Here is a 12,777-nt window from a genome sequence, read left to right on the forward strand (position 1 = left end):
ACGGGAGGCACTCCGATACCATGGGGTGCCAACCTATCTGAGGAGGCTGCTGGAGGCGTACCTCCAGGACAGGGAGGTCCTCTGGGCGGGGGTCGACGGGAGGTTGGTCCGGCGTCGGGTGGGCTGCGGCGTTCCACAGGGGTCGGTTCTCGGCCCAATCCTGTGGAACGTCGGTTTCGACTGGCTCCTGCGAGCTCCGGTCCTTCCCGGGATGGGGGTGTTGTGCTACGCCGACGACACCCTCGTCACGGCGACTGGCCGGGACTTTTGGGAGGCGGCTCGCCTCGCCGAGGTCGGAACGGCTCTCACCGTGGACCGTATGGGAATGCTGGGCCTGAGGGTCTCCATAACCAAAACGGAGGCCCTCCTATTCCACGGTCCACGGAGGGGACCCCCACGAGGGGCGAGTATCACCGTCCGGGGGACGGTGATTAAGGTGCAGGCCCAGATGAAGTATCTGGGCCTCATTCTGGACGGTCGATGGAGCTTCGGGCAGCATTTTGTGCATCTCGGCCCGAGGCTCATCAACGCCGCCGCCGCTCTTGGCCACCTCCTTCCGAATGTGGGAGGGCCGGGATCGCTGTGCCGGCGTCTGTACGCCGGCGTAGTGAGGTCGATGGCGCTGTACGGTGCCCCGATCTGGGTCGACGCCCTCACCGCTGACAATCGGGCCCTGCTGCGGATGCCGCAGAGGGTCATTGCGGTGAGAGGCATCAGAGGGTACCGTACGGTGTCGTGGACTGCGGCGACACTTCTCGCGGGCGATCCGCCCTGGGAGCTCCAGGCGGAGGTGCTCGCGGAGGTGTACCGGTTCCGGGTCGAGGCAAGGAACCGCGGCGACCGTCCAGGGTTGGCGGAGGTCGGGCGGATCAGGACTCTAGCCCAGCAAGCCCTGATCGCCCGTTGGCAGGAGGATCTGGGGTCACCCACGGCGGGCCTGGCGACAGTGGAGGCGATCCGTCCCCACTTGAGTCGCTGGGTCGCGAGGAATAAGGGCACGCTCACCTTCAGGATGACGCAGGTACTTACCGGGCACGGATGCTTTGGTAAGTACCTGCACGGAATAGCACGGTGGGAGGCGTCACCATCCTGCCACGAGTGTGGTGCGCCAATCGACACGGCGCACCACACCCTGAGTGAGTGTGCCGCGTGGGGTCCCCAGAGGCACTCCTTGGCGGCGTCTATGGGCGGAGACCTCTCGCTGTCGAGCATCATCAACGAAATGCTTAGCAGTGAGACGTGTTGGTCGGAGAAGGAAGCCGCGGAGCGGGAGCGGGAGAATGCCGCTACAGACCCGCTCCGCCGTAGACGACCGGGGAGGAGGAAAAGGCGCTACGCGCACCTTCTCTCCCCGCCTCAATAGGCGCCGCAGGGAAAAGAGGGGGTCTCAGTACCCCGAGAATCCCCCCTAGGTGTTGGAGGCCAGCACTAGGCGGGTCGACCGTCAGGGCGTCACGGTAGCATGCGTTAGCGATCCCGTGGCGCCCGCCGAAAGACGGAGAGGGTACCGCTGGTTTTTTAGTGGGTAAACCCCGTGGTCCTGGGTGAACTCGGCGTCCAGGAAACTGGGGAGTCCCACACACCCCCCCCACTTCCATCATGTGGGGGAAGCGCGTAAAGCGTTTTTCCAGCGAAAAAAAGAAAAAAAGGATAGCCAAGGCGACTGAATGTTTCTTTTAATAATTTTATAATCTTTGAACTCGTTATTATTTTAGTAAATTTTATTTCCTTGTATCGACTATAATAATCAATAATAACTAACAAGTATTCATTATTTGGCAAAGGTCCAAGTAGATCTATTGCAATATCTACCCAGGGAGCAACAGGGAGTTCTCTTCGCTTCATTGGAACTGGTGGGGTAGGCAAACCGACAACAGTGCATCCTTTAAATTGTTTTACAAGGATCTCGGCATCTTTATCTATACGTGGCCACCAAACCTTTGACCTTAGACGACTTTTCATTGCAACTATTCCTGGGTGACCTTCATGCGCTGCTTCTAAAACCCTCTGTCTTAATTCTTTTGGTATGACAATCCGACTACCCCTTAGTAAAATTTTATCGTAGAAACACAGCTCTGATTCGAAAATTTTATAGTCTTTAATAGAGTCATCCCAATTATTATTATAAATCCCTCTTTTGACATTTTTTATTTCTGGGTCGTTTTCAGAGCTCCTAATGATATCTTGCATAGGAACTGCACAAGGGCGTGCCTGTTCTACTATATGTTGGACATAATCTACGATAGTTCCCGAATGTTCATTTGAATATTTACAAAGTCGAGACAAAGGATCGGCAATGTTTGTTTTGCCAGGTTTGTATTTAATATCAAAACGATAAGTCTGCAATCGTAACACCCATCGCTCAACTCTCGCACAAGGCTTTGATTTAGGTCCAAATAAAAACTCCAGAGGCTTGTGATCCGTAATAAGGGTGATTTTTTTTCCAAATAAGAATATATCGAAATGTTCAACAGCCCAAACTAAAGCAAGCGCTTCTTTTTCCGTTTGACTGTATTTACGTTCCAAGTCCGTCAATGTTCGGTTGCCATAGGCAATTACTCTGGGACCACTACCATCATTTTGAATTAATACTGCTCCTAAGCCCACCGGACTAGCATCAGCAATAACCTCAGTATCATCATTAGCATCATAGTATCCCAATGACTTGACATTCGATAATGCTTCCTTCAACTGATCGAATGCCCTATCTTGTTCGTCTTTCCATAGATCCTCAATATTTGCCCTTTTTCCTCTCTTTTGCCTCAACAATCTCTTCAATGGCTCAGTCGTAGTTTCAATATTTGGTAACTATTTGTTGATGTAGTTAACCAACCCCAAGAAGCTCTGAAGTTCTTCAATGGTCTTAGGAACACGAAACTCTGCAATGCTTGTCATGTATTTTTTAAGTGGTTTCGCTCCGTCTGGTGTCAATTCATGCCCAAGAAAATTTATTTTCTGTACCTTATACACACACTTAGATTCATTAAGCAAAACGTTATTTCCTTTCAAGGTTTCCAAAATTTTTGATAATCTTTCATCATGTTGTTGCTCATTTTCGCCATAAACTAAAATATCGTCAATAAAATTTATTACTCCGTGTAATCCCGCTAGTATTTTCTCTAATATTTTCTGAAATAATTCGGGTGCACAGGTGATTCCGAACATCAATCGCTTATATCTGTATAGTCCTTTAGATGTTATAAATGTCGTTAAGTGTCTGGAATTGGGATGAATTTCCACCTGATGGAAAGCATTTTTGATGTCTAGTTTGGAGAAGAATTTGGCTTTTTTAATATTCGGCAATAGATTATCCATACAGGGTAAGGGATGATTTTCCCTCATAACTGCCATATTAGCCCGCCTCATATCGACACATAACCGTAAATCATTGTCATCTTTTAGTATAGGAACAACAGGTGAAACCCATTGAGAAGGTCCCTGTACTTTTTCTATAATGTCCAACTCAAGCAATTCCTATATTTTATGTTCAACCTTTTTTTCAATAGGAATAGGTATTCTTCTATATGGCTGTGATACTGGTTTGCACTTCTCATCAATGGGAATTTCGACCAGAACATAATTTTGGAAAAGGTTGGTTTTTTTCTCTGACCTCATGTACACCAATGCCTAATTTTAAGACGCCTAACCCAATTGCGGTTTCTTTTCCCAATAGATTTCTTGATCCGCCATTAATTACATAAACTTTAGTGTACACAGATCGCCCATTCGTTTTAATGGTGGTATTAAAAGTTCCCTTAACATCCAATGCTGTTTTACTTACATAAGGATATAATTTATTATTTGAACCTTTGGTTTGGTTGCATACTTTCACACCCTTCATTTTTAACATTTCCCAAGCTTTTTCAGTAATTAGATCTAGTTTGCAGCCAGAATCTATTAACATATCTAGATTAACACCTCCCAATAGACATTCAATCATAGCATCTTCATCATCATTCATATTAAAAACATATTCTTCAGCTGTCTCTTCTTCAATAGAATTTACATCTTTCTCTTGCCTTTTTCTTTTATATTTATTGTCTTCATTTTGCTTATTTTCAAATTTCCGTTTCTGTGGTATTGTCCTGCACCACGTACTGAAATGACCTATTTTGCCGCAAGCGTGACAAGTTTTCTTTTTTGCTGGACACTCTTGATTTGGCAAGGTGTGTGTAATGTGTCCACATCTTCCGCATTTCCCTTTTCCTGATTTAATGAATCCTGGCTTAATAGAACGATTTTTTATTGCATTAATATCAGAGCTATTCGAAGTGGTAGTCTTGTTTTGTCCATATCCTTCTAGCTGATACCCCACAGCTTTTAAAGTATTAGCCTCCATAATAATTTTATCAAGTGTTACATTATCTCCTAGGGTCAATATTTTCTTACGAAGTTCTGAAGATGAACATTTCTCTACAATCTGGTCAATCAAGTTCTCCTCGGCATTACTAAATTTGCACTTCCCTGCTTGATTTCGGAGCCTAACAACAAACTTTTCAAATTTTTCATTCTCCTCTTGTTTAATTTGGCGAAAAATATGCCTTTCATAGATTTTATTTTGCTTTGGAAGAAAATATCCATCAAGTTTTTCGATTGCAGTGCTGAATACATCAACTCCTTCGGAGGCATCTACATATGCTCCAGGTAGATTGTAAATAATTTCTTGTAGGTCCGATCCACCTAATAGTAATAACGTAGCCCTTCTTCTTTCAGGTCCATTAATTTCTGTAGCGTCTAAGTAAATATTAAAAGACCTTTTCCATTTTTCCCATCGTAACGCAATCGTGGCGTTGTCACCTTCTAGGTCAAGTTTTTCTGGGGGTGGAAGTAGATTTGCCATATCCGAGTGATTTTGGGCAACCTGAAACCGAAATGCTTTCTTTGCACAACATTCAAGTACGTATGATTTACCATTAAACAGGAATGCTCATACTGCATTTTTTAGGAAAGGCTCACATGGCCTATACCACAAAACACAACTTTACAATTTTTTTTTTTTTGTACGTATGGTTTCTAATAACATGAGGCCCATACTGCCATTTACGCAATAACGTGCAGTTTTTATTTATTTAAAGGCCCGCACTGCCTGCACACAAATACGTAGGTACGGTTGTCTTTCACTTAAGATCCCGTAATACCAACTAACAACAACGCACGGTTTTCATTTCTATGAGGGCCCGTACTGCCTCCACACCATATTTGAATCACAGGTAAGTAAAACTTCTTTGTGATAACTGGGTTACTACGTATATAGTTTACACTTTATTTTTATTTTTATTTCATTGTATACTCTTGTATATTATTTATTATTATTATTAATTTTTTTTTTTAGTTTAGCTTTAACTAATAAAATTATATATGTAAATCAATAATGTAAATTCCAACTTATTCAAAATGTTATTAAGCATTAAACTTTTTATAAAGTCCATCAAACGACTTATCGATCGAAGATCTTAATTATCACAAAAAGCTAAGAAATATGTATCTGGTATGCATATTAAAATGTGTGTCATATTTCCAAAAGTACCTATTGTTAGAAATAATTCTTTATGCTAATACATTTATATTATAATTATATATTTAATAAACTCATGCTAATACATTTATATTATAATTATATATATTTAATAAACTCATATTTTTTAGTGTATGAGTTTTCGTAAGTGTAATCGATTTTAGAACTGGTATGGCTGTATAAAATAATACAAGATGTTTTCCCGCGAAAGCGGATTATTAAAAAAAACAAGAGAAAGTCGCGCATGGAACGACATTTTTAAAAATTATTGTAAAAGATTTGATTTGTAAACTTCGGGGCAATAATATAAAAATAAAACCTGATATAATTAAATATTATACTTTCTACTGGCGTATTTAATACTATATAATATTTAATGAAAATTTACCCTAGCTATCCATATGAATTATTTTATTAATTATTTTTGTTTATTATAATCCTTGCATTAATATTATACGACAACGCAAATTCTGTAAACAAAATAAAAATTTTCACCTACATATTTTGACTTCTATAATTTATAATATAATTTTGTCTTTATTTTTTAATGTAAAACAAAACAAACCTTAACAATGTATCAAATTATTTATCAAAATTGATTTTTATTTACACCCTCTTTTTTAATTTAATTTAATTTTAGTTTTCAATGAAGTTATTAAGCACAAAATATATTTTTGTACTAACCTTTTACTCGTCGCCACTTGTAGTACTCGTACTATCACAAATATGAGTTATTGGCTCGTTATGTCACCAGTAGCTAGGGATTACACGTCCGCTCTCACCACCGGCTCGCGCGCGACTGTACCCCCACTACCCGTGTACTCGAGACAAGTATACAAACACTACAGTTACATTTATCACATACATTAAAGGTTGAATCAAATTCAAATCATAAAAGATTGTCTAAAATTTAATCATTATATAAGATACCACTAACATAAATATTTTTTTGCCTATCATGCATGTATATATTTCAGAGGCATGGAATCCAAACAAATTAACTTTAAAAAGTCTTCATTCCTAGTCGACTAAAAATTACACGACTATATAAAAACGATTTTTTTTGTCGATTATAACTTCTCAGATTTTTATATGCTGGCAGCTTTCGCAATACATCAAGCAAGGGATTAAGTAGATAAAAGCGGTTTTTCTCCCTAGTGTATTGTACTAATAATTGGCATTACTCAAATAATTACTCTAAAAAGCCATTATTATCAAATTATGCTGTATCAGTTGTATATTATATACTGATATATTTGTTTGTGAGTTATTAAATAATTAGCAAATAAAGAGCAAGACATTTATTTTTATTTTTGAGGTTATACATTTATTTTGCCGTTAATAAAGGCTAAGTATAATGTAGGACCTAAATATGAACCCTCAGGTACCCCTGAATGGGCTCAATAATCTTTAAATACTAAGTCATTGACAACGACAATTTGGCATCTTTTCTTCAAATTAGATTCAAACCACTTAAACTAGGATAGTCTTATAACATGTCAACTAATTAATTTTTGGCGATCAACATTGTCGAATGCACTACTGAAGTCTGTGTATATGGCGTCAATTTATTGGCCTCTATTATAATAGCATAAATAAAATATGATGAATATTTCTAGATTAGATTAGATTTGCCCTATAAACAATTAAATGTATATATTTTAATATTTATAAAAGAAAGTATTAGTAACTGCACTCAAAATCAGATTAATTTGAGAATCATATCACTTTAACATTAATACGAATAGGAACCGCAGTACCTTGGCAATGTCACCAGTGATTGGATTGATTGTATTAATTTGAATGGTACGATTTTAAGCAGCTAAGTACCTAATTATTGCCTCATAACAGCTGAATTTAAAATTAACTAAAAGATACCAAAGGAAAGTTTTATTACCGTTTAAATACATAGCGCAAAAGGTACATTTCTATTAAGTCGCAGTTTTCTTTTTCGATGTGAATACGAATTTCACAAAGTTCACAAAGATCGTAAGACTGTTGTTTCTGAGCCCGTTGGTTCTGTTTACGATCGTGTCATTTATTACCATTATATATTTACCGTCCCATGGTTTTAATAACCAAATCGTTATAATATTAGCGGATATTTTATAATTGTTCATCTAGTTATGTCCTATAAGCTGTATTCGTTTAAAATATAATATATATGTTTATGATTATTGCGAGATCAATTCACATCTGTAACAGATAAAGTTGTTTGGTACAACATATCTTGCGTAGTTGGCTGTATGGTCGGTTTCCTTAAGATTTCCCGTGGTTGAAATCAGCAATCTCAAGATTTTTATTTTATCTCCTTTACTGAATATACTATACATCATATATTGCAAAATACTATAGTATTAAAAAAAAATAAACAAAATCTACTCATAAAATAATATTCATATAATTTAGGTTGGGTTAAGCTCGTATTTTACGATCGTTTACAGATACATATCTGGTAATTTTTGTTTTAAATTATTATTATAACTTCGCCGATATTGAAACGATTTTACATTCGAAATATTTATTTCATTTATCATTCCCTGTTTTCGTTCCATTCAATTGTACATGATATATATAAAACAATAGTACCAAAAGGATATGGCTACTAACACCATAAATAACTTATTACAGTTAAAACTACTTAAATGTCAAAAATCCTGATTTAAAATTAATAGTTTTAAATTAATTCTTAATAATAATAACACAAAATTATGTTGTTGAACTGACAGAGTTGATTTTGCATTTGTTCCATTTCTCAACTGCCCTTCATGTATTCATTTCATCTAAATCAGATCCATGACACACTATAATAGACAATGATAATATCTTAACACATCAATACATTAATAATACTGTCGATTAATTATATATTAACCTACGTTTACATGACTAAATTTCTCATGCTAAATTATAAATTGTATAAATAATGAACGGGTAAGAAATTCAAATTAGAAAAGTACACTGAAGATCTGAATTTATGAAATATTTGAAGATTTATAACAGAAAATCTGACTCCCTCTGACTCCATGACATGACGCGTGAAGCGTCTGCGCGTTTAGAGAGCGTAACCGCGAGAGTAAGTAACTAATCTAAAGGGATCGAGAAAACTCTTTCGCCTGTAACAATAATAGTCTTTTAGAAATACAACTCGAATATAAACAAGTCCATAAATAACCTTTGATTTTAACTTATCGCTAGTTAACTTATTTACTAACACTACATCGTTCCACATAGTTTTATATTAATATCGTTGCAAATCAAAATCACAATAAAAGCCATTTTCAAATGTGGAATTTTCCAAATTTAAGGAAGTATATCTTAAATTACAGCTTTCGCTACTGCGATGATAACTCTAATTAGTATTTAACTTTGATATAATAAGTCTCCACATACCAAAATATTTAATATAAAAAAACCTCTAAATTTTTTCATCATACAATATGAACAATCTGTCATAATCTGTAACCTGGTCATAACGTTCATATATATTTATTCACTCATGAAGGAACTCCTGACTCACTCCACGTTACAAGATGTTTAATGGAGGTGAGATGATTATATCTTTAGTTTTACGTGTAGTTAAAAGTGGAGGAGCCACCTTCATGAATAAGTCAAAATATCTAGTAGTATTATGTTCTTACGTGTAAATATAACAAAATATATTTTAAATAAAATATATACATTTTGTTCTAATAAATATCGGGTAGACGTGCTCTGTCGTCCTACGAAATTTATACAGATGGTATACGCAATAGTTTTATTTATAAAAATGTGTTATTTAAATATCGCTATCAATATCCACTTGTATACAATAGTTATCACCAAAATAGTGAAACTCCAAAATACAAAGAGAGCTTCTGACTTTATAAATACAAAGATATATTTTATTTTACGTGATATGTAGTCACATTATTTAATCTAGACAACCTTTTTAAAATTTGTCCTATTCAATTATAGTTGTATAATATGCCACATAAAATTATACCAAATATGTATATAAAGTATCAATAATAACTTAAGTCTAAAAATTAACAAAGTATAGTTTGTTTATTATACTACAAAATACCAACTTAGTTTCATATCATGATTAACATTTTGAACTTACTACAGATATACAAACAGAATATTTTAGAACTTACTGCTAACAATCAGCTTAGACTTTCGGCAGACAGATAAAAATACAGATTTTAAATTAAATACTGTTTTTAAACAAAAGTATTTATGATCATTGATCAAAGACAAGGTTTGAGTCTTCAAGGTCGAACTTAAGGTTTATTGTTCTTGCCTTCATCATCATCTCGCCACCAATCTTCCTTCTGTAAAAATACATGAAATTTGGATAAAATAAAATATATTTTATTTAATTATTCAAAAGTGCTCTCACAAGCACTTTGAATGATCATTTAACAAACTATACTATAATTGTCTCCTCAAAAAAAAAAACCGGTGGTAGGTTCGGAGCACAGAGTCTACTGAGAAGAACCGTCAAAATTTCTTACTAAACTGAATAAAATAAATCTAAAATCATCGTAAGTCACTCGTTTTTAAGTCATGTAAGAACTAAGTCATGTAAAGTTGACGCCATCGCCATTGAAAAATTCATAACCTCTTGTTTGTATTTCTTCTTAGATTTCTTTTCGTATAAGAAGTTGCTCTTTTCGAAGGGTCTCGGTGCATTCGACGTTCCCGATGACGAAGATTCTGGGGAAAGAAAATTAGTACGAGAATTATATACTATCACACGCTACAATTGTACATAAACTACTACAACATTTTTTTTATGTACAAGATACTAACGGTTGCTCTCGTCAATATTCTATAATTGAGATTAATAAGCATTTAACCAAAATTTTCAGCTTAAATTGTAACCGATGTCTTGTTAACTGACTTTGCTGTTTTTTAATCATGTTGCTGCTCTTACCTTGTCCAGAATTGTTCTTCTTTTGGAACGTTTTGCGTTTCATCCGGCACTGCGGCGGCCCGTCGCTTTTATCCGTCAATTTAGCGATCTGTAAAAATCATACATCTATTATCATCTACATATTACATTAAGCTATAATCAGTCAAAATTCTCCATATATACCAATGTTTTGCCAATGGTGCTCGGGTCTGGAAGTTGGTGGGGTGGTGAACGTTGTCCAGGGACCTCAGCTTCCCCTACCTTTTGTTCGTCGTTGTTGCTCATTGTTTTATTTTTAACTACAAATTATCAAAAATCTGTGTTAATTTCTTCTGTTATTACTAAAAAAATTTTTTGCAATAAATTCTCGAAGTCAATAATATTTTCTGAATCGTCAATAATATTGAATATGCGCAAGGCAAATGCAGGTGAACGCAGTTCCCCACCTCGCCGAATGCGCAAAACACCTTATCCTTCCTGTTCCTTTATTATCAATAATCAATAAAAATAATGATAACGTAATAAATAAAATACAAGTTTAAATGTTAAATCGAACCAATTATACATTGATACATGTATATTGATAACTTGAATATTGTTAAATGACAATATTATTAAATAGCCAAACAAATCAAATTTGAAAATACAAATAACAAGTACATTACATTAAATTAAGTAGAAATGTATTACTTACGATTCTTATTATGAAACAAAATGAAAAAAAAAATTTAAATACGATAATAATATATTACCTTGTTCACAAAATACAAATTAAATATGTTCGTTAATTATATTAATTCACAATACGTCACTCCAGCCTGAATGCAGGACCCGAATGCATTGTTATATATCAAAAATGAATATCGATTAGGGATGTCGTCTAAAAATATGAACAATATTTTCGAATTGTCATATAAATAATATCGAAAAGAATATTCAAAAATTAAACATTTATTTTATCATTCGTTCTAAATGTTTATTTTTACGCGGTTATCAGGACGAAAACGTTAATATAAGCAGATATTAATTAATGTTTATTTTTTAGACGAAATAGAGCGACTCTGCATTCTCTCTCATAATTATTTAAAGATGTCTAAATCGTGATGTAAGTAACAGTGGCAGATTCCTTGACAACATTATAATGATTACAACGTATCTAAAGAAATATTACTAAATTGACATAGAATGATCCTTGCTTTGTTAACATGTTGTTTTAGAAACCCTTACAACCATAATACATCTCTATATCATTTGACAATCTATGACAATTGACAATTAATGACAGCTACATAATATTATATAGTTTACATGACATTGGCAGAATATTTTACGGTTGACTGCTAGTCATACATGCCAGAAAGAGATAAATATATATCAGATGTTATTTAAAATTAGTTAAAAAATAAAGATGTATCCATACAGAATTCAATGATAGAATCTTTCAAAAGGGCATATGAGTTAATTACGGTTTAATTCAAACTGTTTTAATGTATAATTCAGTCATTATAGCTGTGGTCACAACTTACGTTTCGAGTAATAACCTACAAAAAAATCCCTTTCGTTTTATTTTAAGTAAAAGCACTTGTAACGCTTTTGCCACTTACTATATATTGTTTTTCGCGTGGTACCACATTTGTTTGTACTAATTATTATCAGATTTTTGTTTCTTTGTTTCAACTCACTATATTTAATATACTGGCAAAAGTGAGTTATAATTTCGCACCTTAACTACAACAAGTAATCATCTTTAAATTTTGCATTCGTTTTTTAAAGATCTAAAGTGGTTATAATTCATTTTAGCGTTTCGTATATTTTGCTAAATGACACGGCTGAAAAGGACCAATGAAATAATACTAAGGATTTTTAAGAAAATAAGGTAGAAGAAGATAGTTTTCTTGCCTCGCTATCGTCATATCTGCAGTCTTCCGTTTCTTTCCAAACTATAAAAAGTGAACTAGTATTTTCAAAACCCACACAATCTGTCCTAGTTCGAAAATAACATTCACAACATATTCCATTAAGGTTATGTCCAAAACTGTGTATGTGTGAGTGTGTGTGTGTCCAAACATGTGACCAATCATATTACGATTACTGCTCTAGTAACAGTCTGTGATGTCATCCATCAACCTCAAAATCGACTGATTACTGCCGTTATCACCCAAGCCCTTCGTAATTTCGTTAATACTATTGTTTTTGATATCATTGTAGCTTTTGTAGGAACTCTCAAAATTTCCTCCGCTTACTTCTAATGGCTTCATAGTTATTTGGACTCTGTGGCATATAGTTTTGGATCTTTGTATATGAATTAAAAATGTTAGCCTACTTGTTACTAGTACATTGTTCAAGACACGAAAAGCAGCTG

This window comes from Vanessa cardui, chromosome Z, assembly GCF_905220365.1.
Source record: "Vanessa cardui chromosome Z, ilVanCard2.1, whole genome shotgun sequence".
NCBI lineage: Eukaryota > Metazoa > Arthropoda > Insecta > Lepidoptera > Nymphalidae > Vanessa > Vanessa cardui.